Here is a 13,617-nt window from a genome sequence, read left to right as displayed (position 1 = left end):
TATACACACCATGGTGACACATCAGGGATCTCCCAGGGCACTTACCACCACCAGTATCAACTCATAGTTAGGGAGGCCACTTCCCCACAAGTATTGCTCCTAGGAATGCAACATCTGTGCAGTCAGACCTCATCAAATATACATGTCTCAGTATACTACGTTGCCTACCTACACGTACCCTACAGTCAGCAGATCACCTAAATATGCAGTCAGTTCCAAGGTCAGTACTCCTGTCCCATGAAGGCCAGTTCTGTGTTGGAACTGTAATACCAGCCCCACAATCTGTCTATACTAGAAACAGTAAATGATTAACATAGTCCCAGTGATGAAACAAGAGTCACACAGTCGTATTTACAGGTAGCCTACACAGATGGCAGTGGACTGACACCTCAGAGCCACCAACGCAGATGGATGGAGCTGCTCATACACAATGCTTACAGTGCTATTGACACTCACATCCATCGTATGGCCAGAATGGAGTCACACATGTGCCTATGTCATTAGTGCATCTCCACATTGCAGATTTGGAGAGGTATGGAACAGGGAGATGTAAATCCACTGACAGTAGGCATGGGGACACATCTACAAAATATACTCTGCCAGGGTGCCTATTGCCAATTTCCAAATGTTGATGCCCACATAGCATTAACTACAATGGCACTTTGCCAGCAGTGAGGCACCCAAAACCATTTAAGGCCAGGCAAGTCCCAGGATACAGTCAGTACTCACCTTTTGTGGCTGCTGTGCTGCCCTCAAATGCCCATCCACCCCAGGGTGGGACACTGCAAAATGTGTACCATTAGGGGGGTCAGGGTCCGACGGGCACCCCTCCCTCATTGGGATGACATCCCCAGCTGGGTCTCTGTGGTCTTCTGGGCCCAGTGCCTAAGGTCCTCCCACCACTTGCGACAATGGGTGCTCCACTGGCAATGGACACCCAGAGTCCGCACTTGCTTTGTAATGGCATGCCAGATCACCTTCTTCTGATGGGCATTGACCTGCATGGGTGACACAGACAGAAGGAGATAGTCATGTACACTGGCACCATACCAACAGCAGTGCACTCTTAATAGCAGACCCATCACATGCCCACACATACCCACCTCACGGTTCACATGCCCAGATTCCATGCACCCTGCATGCATGTACTCCCTGACCGGTACACATACGCCATTCACCCTCACACACAATCCTGTCACACATGACTATGGCACTGGTCTCACCTGCTCCTCTGGTGCCCCATACAGCTGTTCATACTGGGGTAGGACCCCTTCTACCAGCTTCTTGGGTGCAGACAGTGGTCATATCACCTGCAGGACGTAGCATGATGGCTTCCACAGACAGTTCACAGCAGCCGAGCTTGTGGAGGTCTTGCTCGCTAGAGTGTCAGGAGTCAAGTCAGCAAGGTGGCAGAAAATGATGGTCACGACCGCCGCGTACAGCACCATCACTGCCAGCGGTGACCACCATTGGCCCCAGTCCCCCATAGGCAGCAATGTTACCCAATGAGAAGTTGCATGGCGTTTGCGATCTCCTACCGCCATGACTACATAATCCGGCGGACTTAGGTCACTTCCACGTGTCCTGTGCAGCAGGACAGGTGGCTGCCATTTTATGCACGTATCATGCCTTGATGCAGCAAAATAAGTGTTCCATACACAATTTTCAGCAACATGCGGAGTAGGCCTCAGTTGTGCCATCATCGTTTGGCACATACATTTGACATGCATGACACAGTTACCTTATGTGGCTGTCTGTCTAATGACCAGCATGTCCAGTTACTAGTCGGCTGATTGGCCATGTCACTGTATTGGTATATGGCATGGCTACATACATGCTCAGTGCAGGATAGGTCAGTGAACGACATATGGAACATGACACATGTGATGTATGTCAGAAACTATAGATCAGGGGCAGCAATGTGAATCAAGGGTGGAGTCCATGCTGCTTCAGCGTGCCCAATATAGTATGTGTCAGCAGTGTGCAGCATATCAACAGTGTTAGGTTTGTGCTATTTTGATATGTACTGCTAACATGTGTGGTATCCATATCACATTGTACATTCGTTCCTCTCTATCCTAGATACCCTGTCATGAGGTGATTAAGACATGTACTATTGTACCGTCTGCTAGTGGACCTTGCAACCCTGGAGGAGAGGCATATAATTCCGACCTATCATCTGAATCATCAGACCATCATGGAACTATGTACCCAGTTGGAGCCAGATCTATTGCCTGCCATTCGTAATCCCTATGCCATCCCTCCCACAGTTCAAGTCCTGTCAGTGCTACACTTTCTTGCCACAGGATCCTTTCAGATTACAGTGGGCTTGGCAGCAGGGATGTCACAGCCCATGTTCAGTCTTGTGTTGAAAGATGTACTGTGTGCTTTGTGAAACACCTGGACATCGACATTAGGTTGCCCCAACGAGGGGATTTTGCCTATGTGAAGGCAGACTTCTATGATGTGGGACACATACCTCATGTGATAGGGGCCAGAGACGGCACCCATGTAGCCCTGGTCCCTCCCAGTGCCAATGAAAAGGTGTATACGAACCAGAAAAGCTACCACTCCATCAATGTTCAGGTGGTGTGTGTGGCAGACCAATACATCTCCCAAGTGACAGCCAAGTTTCCTGGAACAGTGCATGACTCCTACATTCCGAGGAACAGCAATGTCCCTCACAGGATAGCACTACTAAAGAGAGAGAGGGCTTGGCTCATTGGTATGCATGCATTTGGGTGTGTGTCTCTGTTATGTCACCTGTCATCACATTATTCCCTGTCTGTACCTGTATTGTAACAGGCCCTACCTCTGTGTATACAGGTGACTCTGGCTATCCTAACCTTCCCTGGCTGTTAACACCTGTGAGGAACCCTGCCACTGAAGGGGAACTCCATTTCAATGAGGCCCACAGCAGGACGAGGCATGTGATAGAAAGGACATTTGGCATCCTGAAGGCCAGATTCAGGTGTCTGCTCGTCTCTGGAGGTGCCCTCTTCTACAGTCCCCAAAAGGTGGTATAATGTCTACCTATCCCTATGCGTGTTTTGTTGGGGGTGACTGAATGCATGTAAGGTGCTGTCTGTAAATGTATCATCTCTACCATGTCTACTCTGCAGGTTGCAAGATTCACCTCTCCTATGGACAGGCTTGTATTGTGGTATGTGTCCTGCATTATCCTGTTCTCAGGTCACATACGCTGTGGCCTGTTTAGATGGCTATCTACACTGAACAGGACAACTATGAACTGCATATGTGCTTTGTGTGGTGCCATGCCTACAATCCTGATAGTAGTCTCTGTCATGTTCTTTTTTGCGGGTTGTGTATTTGGATATACTCTGTTGTGTGGCTGTACTGGTGACTCCCTTATATCTAACCTGGGACATATCTGTTGTACTGTGTCTCCTGCAAAGGACGCCTCCCTCTGCAGTCCATTACACTGCCTGTTGGATTAGGGCGCCATACCCACATCACATTTTGCAGACCAAAAATTTGTATGTGTACAAATAAAGACACAAAAGCAGTAGTGTGATTTATGGTGTTTACTGTGAATGCAGTGATGAGTGGGGTCATGGTAGATGGAATTCTCAGAGTAGGTGGCACAGCTGTAGGTAGCACAGGTGCAATGTCCATGGGCCATTAGAAAATGTAGTAAAGTAATTGAACAGTCAACAGGGGCCAGCTGGTGGGTGGAGGAAGCACTCATGATGGTGGTAAGGTCCCTGAGCACACCTGCAATGGAGGCCATGGTAGCATTGTGGGATGGCCACTTATGTGTGACCTCCTGGTGGTATTTCTTCTGCGGCCTCTGGTTTTCCACCAGCATGTTGATGATCTGGTTCATCCTGTCCTGGGATAGTTTGTATGCTCCCAGGAAATGGGAGATGGCTTGCTGGTCAGAGGCCTCTCTTGGCTGCCCCGTCCTCTGGCCCACAGGTTCCCTCCCATACCCTGTCCCCATGTGCCTGTGCCCCTTGCACAGTGTGCCCTCTTCCAGTATCGCCAGGACCTTCAGTGTTGAGGGGTCGACTCAGGTCCCTGTACTGTGGGGCACACAACGGATTGAACAGTCCTTAGGCCACAAGTTTGGGGACAAAGGGTTGGCTGAGATGTTGTTGCCACAGGGTGGGGGGGGGGGTTTGATGTGGGCAGGGTGAGGCAGGAAATGGTAGACTGACAAGGGTTCCCAGATGGCCAGGTAGGTTGTCAGTGTCCAGACATCGAGTGGCGTTGTCCTCTCTGGGGCCTTCATCCTGAAGAGGGCTGGCAATCTCTTGTAACCTCTCTGTGGTGGCTGTGGAAGGGGTACCCGTGGATGAAGTAAGAGAGAGTTCAATTTTGGAGGTTTGTGTAATTGTCTGTTAGTCTGATGCATACAGTGGCTTGACTTGATTTCCAGCAATGGCAATGGCAATGGCATTGACAGGTGCAGCACTGCTAACACTGTTTGTGTTTAGTGGATAGTGACATATGTACCATGCTTCTTGGGGTTGTTGTGAATCAGGCTTGGTCACTTTAGCTGATTGGGTGGGTTCTGCTCCTCTGAAATGGTTCACATGATAGGTTTGCCCTGTTGCTGGTGGGCATTCCGGCTTGGTATATGTGAGTTGGAATGGCTGTACATTGCTGCATGGTGTCTAAATGGGAGGGGGTATGTGTGTGCAAGGTTGTTTGGCCTGTCTGTGCCTGTTGTGCATGGAGTATACCTTCTTACTTTGAAGGCCAGGATTAGTCCATTTCAGGGTAGTAGGCCTGGATTAGTAGCCCCTAGGATTGGTGATAGTGCTGTGTTGGACGTTTTTGCTTATGCAGGGTCATCCCCAATCTTTTTGCCTCCTGCCTCCTATTTTTTCTGACCTGTTGCTGTTGGCTTTTGAACTCTGAGCACTTTACCAATGCTAACCAGTGCTAAAGTGCATATGCTCTCTGTGTAAATTGTATGGTTGATTGGTTTATCCATGATTGGCATATTTGATTTACTAGTAAGTCCCTAGTAAGGTGCACTAGAGGTGCCAGGGCCTGTAAATCAAATGCTACTAGTGGGCCTGCAGCACTGGATGTGCCACCCACATAAGTAGCTCTGTAATCATGTCTCAGACCTTCCACTGCAGTGTCTGTGTGTGCAGTTTTAACTGTAAATTCGACTTGGCAAGTGTACCCACTTGCCAGGCCTAAACCTTCCCTTTTCTTACATGTAAGGCACCCCTAAGGTAGGCCCTAGGTAGCCCCAAGGGCAGGATGCAGTGTATGGTTAAGGTAGGACATATAGTAATGTGTTTTATATGTCCTGACAGTGAAATATTGCTAAATTTGTTTTTCACTGTTCAAGGTCTGTCCCTCTCATAGGTTCACATGGGGGCTCACTTTAAATCTGATTAAAGTGTAGATTCCCTTTGGGAGCGGATGGACATGTGGAGTTTGGGGTCTCTGAGCTCACAATTTAAAAGTACATCTTTTAGTAAAGTTGATTTTAAGATTGTGTGTTTGAAAATGCCACTTTTAGAAAGTGAGCATTTTCTTGCTTATACCATTTCTGTGACGCTGCCTGTTTGTGGATTCCCTGTCTGGGTCAGTTTGACAGTTGGGCTGGTTGTACCTCACACTAGACAGTGACACAAAGGGAGCTGGGGTGTAGTCTGCATTTCCTGATGAGCCATGCATGCTAGGAGGGAGGTGAGGAGTGAGGGAGGTGAATCAACGCATCGCAAGACTTTTTTGATGCGCACTCGCCTGTGCAAGGTTATTTTTGATGCACCCAAGGTACTTTTTCACGCTGACATCGTTAGTGTGTGTTTGAAACTACTTAAAGACTCTTTGATAACTTGACTTGTGTGTGGTGGATTTTAGTTGTTTTGGTCCTGTTTTGTTTAGATAAATATTTCCCATTTTTCTAAACTGGTGTTGTGTCATTTTTGTAGTGTTTTCATTAGGTTACTGTGTGTGTTGGTACAGATACTTTACACCTAGCACTCGGAAGTTAAGCCTACTGCTCTGCCAAGCTACCAAGGGGGTAAGCAGGGGTTAGCTGAGGGTGATTCTCTTTTACCCTGACTAGAGTGAGGGTCCTTGCTTGAACAGGGGGTAACCTGACTGTCAACCAAAGACCCATTTCTAACATGCTGTGTCTGTGTTTGGGCTAGTTTGGCTTTGTGTAGTACCATTTCATTGTTGTCATTGCCATGTAGTGGTCCTAAGCATCCAGTTGTTGTAGCTTGTGCAAAAGTCATACATGCAAGAGGTGTGGGGGGACATTGCAGGTTTTGATGTGGATGGGCTAGTGAATTGTGGGAGTCGTAGTGATTGTACTTGGCAGTGCTATCCTTGCAATTGGCAGTGAGTGTGTGGGCATTGGGAGTAGGTGGTGGTGTGGCATGCAGGAAAGGGGTATTAGGTGACTGGGTGGGAGGTGTTGTGGGAGATGGGCTGACTTTGGGAATGTTTGTGTGGTGAGGAAGTATGTTGGACAGGACGAGTTAGTGGCAGGGGAGTGTTAGTTACTCACCAGAGTCCAATCCTCCAGGTATTTCAGTCAGAACCTCTTCCTGATGTCCTCCCTTGTGCGTGGATGGTTGCCCACTGAGTTGACCCTGTCGACTATTCTCTGCCATAACTCCATTTTCCTAGCTATGGAGGTTTGCTGTACCTGTACTCTTAAGAGCTGTGGCTCTACCCTGATGATTTCATCGATCATGACCCTCAACTCATTGTCATTGAAGCACGGGTGCTTTTGATGTGACGTGGGGGTGGGTGTTGTGTGTGTAGGGTGCATTGTAGGGTGCTTGGTGGGGTGGGGGTGTTTGTGAGTGCTGGTAGGTTGTGGTGTTTGTGTGTAGTTGTGATGTGTGTATAGTGTTGATGGTGCAGTTGTGTGGTGTGTGTGAAGTGTGTAGGTGCTAGCTTAGTGATTGTGGCTGCTCTCATCTCTCGATCAGTGGTTTTAGTCGCAAAGGCTTGTGGGTTGTGTGGGGGGGTGTTATATAGTGCTATGGGTCAGTGTGTCTGGTGTGTGTATGTATGTAAGGTGTGGGTCTTCGAACTATCCAATGTGGTGTTTTGTTCCGAGAAGAAGTGTGTTCTGTCCGCAGCGGTTCGGCTGCCAATGGTTTTCCACATGGAAGGACCACTGTGCTTATTTGGGGATCGTAATATGGTGGGTGGAAAGTTGTCGATGTGGCAGTGCTGATGGTGGAACGGAATCTTTTCCACTCACCAGTGTGCTGGCAGTTACAGATTTGTGCTGTTTTTTGTGGTCTTCATTGTGGACTCTTAATACAGAGAGCAGAATACCGCCAACCCTGGTGGTATTTTGGCAGCCGCCACTGCGACGGTCTTGCCAAAAGACCGCCAAATTCGTAATAAGGGCCTAAGTCGTCTCAGGGAGGCAGTGTGGGAGGAAAACACAATAATTCACCATCTGAGCCGGTGCTTATCTCAATAAAAAGAAAATACTTTAATGCCATATGATGCTACACCTTTTTCAGGAGGGTTCTGTCACAGGTTCTACAACTACCTATCAGATCTAGTTTGCTATACTATCTAGAGTGCCTTATCTAATTCTACAGTCATTTCTCAGAGATCTGGTCATAGGCAAAGATTAGACACAGGGATCAAACAAATATGTGAGTTCACTAGGTGATTATCATGTCGGGTAATTTGTAGGTCAGTAAATCAATTCTTGAACCAAAGAGTTCACACAAGCAAATGATAACATCCTAATGGCAGGCTTAACTTTGTTCACTGAACACAAACACCTCTGTCACTCGATCAGTAGATAAATGGGTAGATGTGGCATTGTATGGTGTGGTCGCTAGGATTACACCAGCATTGTCTTCAGCGATGTGGGAATGCGGCTGCAGCCTCTCAGGGGCTGTTGGCATGAACTGAATGACAACCCTGATCAGCCTGTGCTCGTCTTTGGCAGTTGAGGCCTTCAGGATTTGGAGCAGGTTTTCCTCTAAGGTTGCAATGATGGCTCTCGTAGGATATGCCACACTTCAGGCAGGGCCAACATAAGACCTTCGGGCAACTGCAGTGGTGCCGGATGGTATGCTGTTGCGGCTTCTCTTTCTGTACGGTCTCTTCTCCTGAAGGGCCAGGCACTCTCCTTCCCTCTGTAAGTAGGCAAGCTAGCTTCCAGGTCCTAGGCAAACCCACAGCCTCTTCAGCAAATTGTGCAAATATCACATGATGTCCTCTCACTTGGGGCGACTGTCAGGCACACACCAGCCCTGGATTCTTTGCAGTGCTTACAGTACTCTGTGGAGTACTCCCTTCATTGGTCAGGAAGAACTTGGATCTGAAACAATGTGAAATGGCTTGGTTCTCACCTTTATGCTCATTGTACTTATAGTGGGTGTTGATCCATTAGCTAAGGTTCTGGAACAGGTTTTGGGTGGCTCCATTTCATATGTAATTTACAGTTTGTTGTTCAGCCATTATTATCCACAGCCTTTGTACAAGAAAATGGCTGACAGCAGGCAGGTAGTCATGATGCTGACCCCAAGCAGGAGCATCCAAAACATGAGCACAACAAAGTGTGAAGTCTCTGCACCTGGCTGTTATCAGCCTTCCAAGAGTAGCAGTCAGGGAAAGACAAAAAAGCAGGTCTGCCTAGAAACCTTCTCACCTCTAACAACAAAATCTGCTTACTCATCCCCACTCCTTCTTTAATCCTACCAGTTTTCAACAATCCCTTGCTAAAAGGTCTTCATGGAATTTCTAAGGATAACCCATTCTCCCTCACTTCAGCGTCTGGCTCTCTACCATCCAGCTTCAGGGATGGAGGCATTATATATCTACAGTTTGGGGAAGCTTATCCACCCTTCATCTTCTACCATGCTAACCCCAGGACAATCCAAAATGGATTTCACTGGTCCTATCAGTTATACTTTTACCACATATTAGTGTGTTTGCCAGGCCAACAAAAAGTCAGGATACCAATTTCACATGCAGTTTGCTCACTCAGGTCAGGAGCACAGGCCCATTTAGTATGTGGGGGACATTCCCATCTAAACAGTTCCCTTGGCTAATCTCCAGATCCACCCTTGAATGCCTGATGTTCACAGCTTCCTTAGATTATTTGGTCACTTACCAGAAGTATCCTGCATTGAAATAATGGACCAGGCAACCCGTCCAAAGACCTGGCAAGTGATACACCAGGAAGACGTCCGAGGGCCCATGGTCAGATGCAACTGCTAAAGTAGGAGATGGGCTAGGAGTCCTTGGAAAGGAAAATAAATCTCTTCCAAAACTCATGGCATAACCTTCAGACAGGAGGTACTCCACCATGGCGAGGATCTTGATTCCCTGCTCTCAAATGCAAATCCCCAGCTTTATGGTGCAGCTTACAGGAATAAGGGGGTAGGAGCAGTTGACCGATTAAGTCCTAACATTCAGCAGCTACAACATGGAAATCCCTGAACAGCTGGCTTGCTTTGCTACCAATATGTTCCACATTAAGGATTGAATCAATTGAAGGACCATAACAAAGGGCAATAAAACCTTTTATGTAGGAGAGAATGCTGGTCTCTTTGACAGCTAAAAATACCAGACCACTTACTGCCCAACTGAAGGCTTATAGTAGGAGATATTTTGAAAGTACATTCCAACTGTGTAAGAACATTTTACTGCTCTTCTCCTCACTCCTTATTTATGAACTGCAATTTATGATACTTAAATTTTTGGCTTTTTTCAGAGTTCAACCATCCTGTTCCAAAGCAAACAGTGAAAAAGTGTTAACAACCCCCTTAAGTCTGTGAATTGTAACATTGGCCTTTTGAAAGGACCATATGTGTTCGTGGGATGAAGTGAATTCCATGTGTTAGTACATTTCTCAGTACAATTCAATGGGACGCAGGAGCTACAATAAGAGATTGTCAGCTCACTGGCTCAATGGAGCCTTTTCAAACAGGAAAGTGTTGGGAGCACCCTGCCTCACACTCCAGCATATAGTCAGCTCCACTGCATCACAGTAAATGCAGTACAAGTTAGATCTTACTTCATAAAGTGGTCTGTGTTTTTCACCTTAGTAGGTGCAGCAAGCTAGATATCTCTTGACATGTGTTTCTGGGTTTAGCCATTCATCAGCAGAGAGCAGCAGGTCTATCTCTCGGGTTGCTTGAAATGCTGCCAAAAGTCCTCCCAGGTCTCAGTACCACTCACTGGCACGCAGGTGCAACAACCAGATCTCGTCAGCTCACTGGCTCAAAGAAGCCTTTTAAACAGGAAACAGTTGGGAGCACCCTGCCTCACACTCCAGCATGGAGTCAGCCCCCATTGCATCATGGTAAATGCAGTACAAGTTTGTTCTTACGTCAGAAAGTAGTCTGTAGTTTTTCACCTTAGTAGGTGCAATTAGTGCTGTATATCTCTGGATGCATGCTCGAGTGTGAGGTAGGGTGCTCCCAGCTATTTCCTGACTGTGCCAATTGTGTATAAGCCAATTCTGCAGTGTTTGGGGGAGAAAGCACAAATACTTTAGCAATGGTTAGCTGTGGTAAAGTGCACAGAGTCCTAAGGCCAACAGCAACAAGATCAATAAAAGTAAGCGGGTCAAAGCAAAACATTTGGGGGAAATCACCACAGGCGGACAAGGCTAGCCATTACCAGATTAATTATATCAATATAATTCTTGAGAGTACCCCTGTTGTCAACCAATAGGTCCAGTAGTTTTATGTTAGGGTGTTATTGGTCAAGGTCAATGAGATGGCAAGAATGTGGAAGGCAATTTGGAAATGATTTGACTGCACATTTTGAATTGGACAAAGCATGTGATGATACCTAAGTCAGTAAAGATGAAATTGTTGATCTTTGCATTTGTTCTGTGTAAATGGGGGGGGGGTGATGGTGTAAGTTTTGGAGTAATGCTAAGTTGGTTAGGTTGGTGTAAGGCTTCCATTTAATATTGACACAGTTGATACCAAAAGATATTTTTTCAAAAACCATTTGGTATGAGGTAACGTATTCCAAAAACTGGTAGTGAAATTAGTTCAGAGTTTGGGTGGATGATACTATGCAGCTAGATCATTTTTGATGGGGATGAAGAAACTACAGTTTTGAACAGAACAACAGAAAGAAAGAAATACATCTTATTTGAGAATATCCTTGTAAATAGCTGCTGCATTGCCTCCTTACTTATTTTTTTGGGCAGATATGATTTTGTATTTCTAGGAAACTAGTGAACAAATGATAGACTTTGAATGTGTGGTAAGACAGGATTCTTTGGTGCAAAGAATGTCAAGCTCATGGTAGCAAGTGAAGTTGAACGTTTCATGGTCACTTTTGGGGCAAATGTAGGAATGCCAGATAGTATGAACTGGTAAGAGGATTATATATGTAGGCACATTGTTAAGTTTGTTGGATGAGTTCAACAGTAGGCAGTTAATCTACCATTGTCACATGTTTTATGAGTAAAAACTGAGCCCCAGAGAGTTGAACGGTCATGTCCTCCCATCTTCAGACACACGTGGACCATTTTAGCATATCTTCAGTCCATCTCAATCAGGCGTCTCAACTAAATTGGGGACAAAAATTTAAATCCTTTAAGAACAACATTTTGGAAGAATCTGACTTGGGGCTGTCAACCCTTCTCTCTTTACTTGATCAGCTGGCTTCCTTAAACACAGCGTATTTCAGTCTCTGCTTAGAGAGGCAAGCCATCATGCTACGAGCATTAAGACTGGTCATTACATGGTTTCAGAACTTGCTGAAGGGAAGAAAGAAATCAGTATATCCAATATGTTGGCTCCTACATGTCTGTGATTGTGCATGTATCTTGTGGAGTTCACCAGGGATTACCACCGTCACCAGTACTTTTTATTCCATTTGACTTTTTATTCCATTCCATTAATACTTATCTTCAGTCTCTTTTCCTGGTCAATGACAAACATCAGATACAATTTGATCAATTCACTGTTGATACCAAGCTCGCAGTTCACTGTTCTAGTGAAGCAAATCAACTCATGAACATTGATAATGCCTATGGACATTAAAACTTAGATGAAGAGAAGGTGCCTTTAACTAAACTAAAGCAAGATCGAACTACTTGATTATGCAATTTACTATATGCAGTTACATCAAGGTCTCAACTAGAAACTCCTACTTGGCCAGAATACAACTGTACATTTCCTGTCTGGACTGAAAAAAATGACCATGTGTCCAAAGAAAGAAATTCACGCCGCTAGTTGCCAGTTTTAACTAAGGTTAAGCTAAGGGTTCTTTTCCTTATTTACAGAGCTCTGTGGATGATCTCTGTATCTACCTCACGCAGAGAATCATCCTTTATCAAACCATCACATAGTCCTCAAAGGAAATCTTTTGTGTACTCCAAAAATAAAACGTAAAATGGAAGGTGGTAGATTTTTCTGCATCTTGGGGCTTGACAGTGGAATTCTCTTCCTGTAAATGAAGGTAACCATCTAAAATTCAGGAAATTGGGGTGTGTACAAGATGGCGTCCAGACGGGAGCAAAATCTTCGAGCTCCGCCTTCGGACTGACACTAGCAGTGGAGACCGGGGCTTTCCAACACTAAGGGCCAGAGGAGGGGCGTCCGGGGAGCCGGAGGACGGTTGAGGAAGCGCCTCGGGCCCCCGTTTCTATGATTCCGATGGAGCACTCCATGCCACGCCTGACCTCAAAATGGCGACCGCCTGGAGGTAACCGCCAAGAGAGGTCTGTAGGCTTCGACAGCGACAGTGAGCTCTCCTCCCCATATCTGGGGAATCTAATACATGCAGTATGCAGCCCTGCCCCACAGAGCCCCGGACCCAATATAGAAAGCAGGCCTGATCCCTGGAGATGGGACCTTTGGGGGTCACCTGGTGCTGCCCCGTGCGACAATGGGCCCCACGCAGCGGCACTGGGGTCTGCATTGAAGACCGCTGATGAAGGACAGTGCGGCCCTGTAGTGTTACATAACAGGGCCGTGACCGACAGAAGCCACCCTCGGAGGACACCAGGAACAGTCATGCCTTTAGAGCGCAGCAGCACCTGAATCTTCTGCAGTGCCAGATGGACTCAGTGGGGTCACACATCTCCAGCTGGCGGGAACGTCGCTGCGGCTGACGTGTCTGGAGGATAGCTGAGCCTAGGGGATGAGGCAGATAACACTGGATGGTGAGTTCTGCATGCTTATAGCTGTGCCTAATGAGCCAGGCAAACCAAGGCTAAGTAAACACTTAAGCGGTAGCGGGGGTATTGTGACAACTCCCATAAGAAAGATGCCACAGTCAGCGATCTACTCACAAAGACACCGGGGAGAAATGCAGATCAACATGAGAAGGTCACCCAGCTGGTGCACCCAACTGCAGCAGGCGACGCCACCAGAACACAAGATGGTGCTGAACCAGTTACATGCGTCTTCCTGGAGACCTTTTAAGTTTAAGCGCGAAAACCGCAACACTTAACCTGTTCTGTGCCCAGGACGTAATGGTTACGTCCTGAGGCACAGTGCTGCTGTGCCCAGGACGTAACCATTACGTCCTGGTCACAGAGCCCAGAGGGAGCGCTAGCGCTCCCTCTGTGGGGTTCCCCCCCACCCCCCCAAGTCAGGGATGGAAGGGGAAGCCCTTCCCCTTCCATCCCCGACCCCCCCCCCCAGCACCCCCTGTGATGTC

This window comes from Pleurodeles waltl, chromosome 3_1, assembly GCF_031143425.1.
Source record: "Pleurodeles waltl isolate 20211129_DDA chromosome 3_1, aPleWal1.hap1.20221129, whole genome shotgun sequence".
Classification (NCBI taxonomy): Eukaryota; Metazoa; Chordata; class Amphibia; order Caudata; family Salamandridae; genus Pleurodeles; species Pleurodeles waltl.
The sequence above is the reverse complement of the archived record's forward strand: the minus strand, read 5'-3'. Positions refer to the sequence as shown.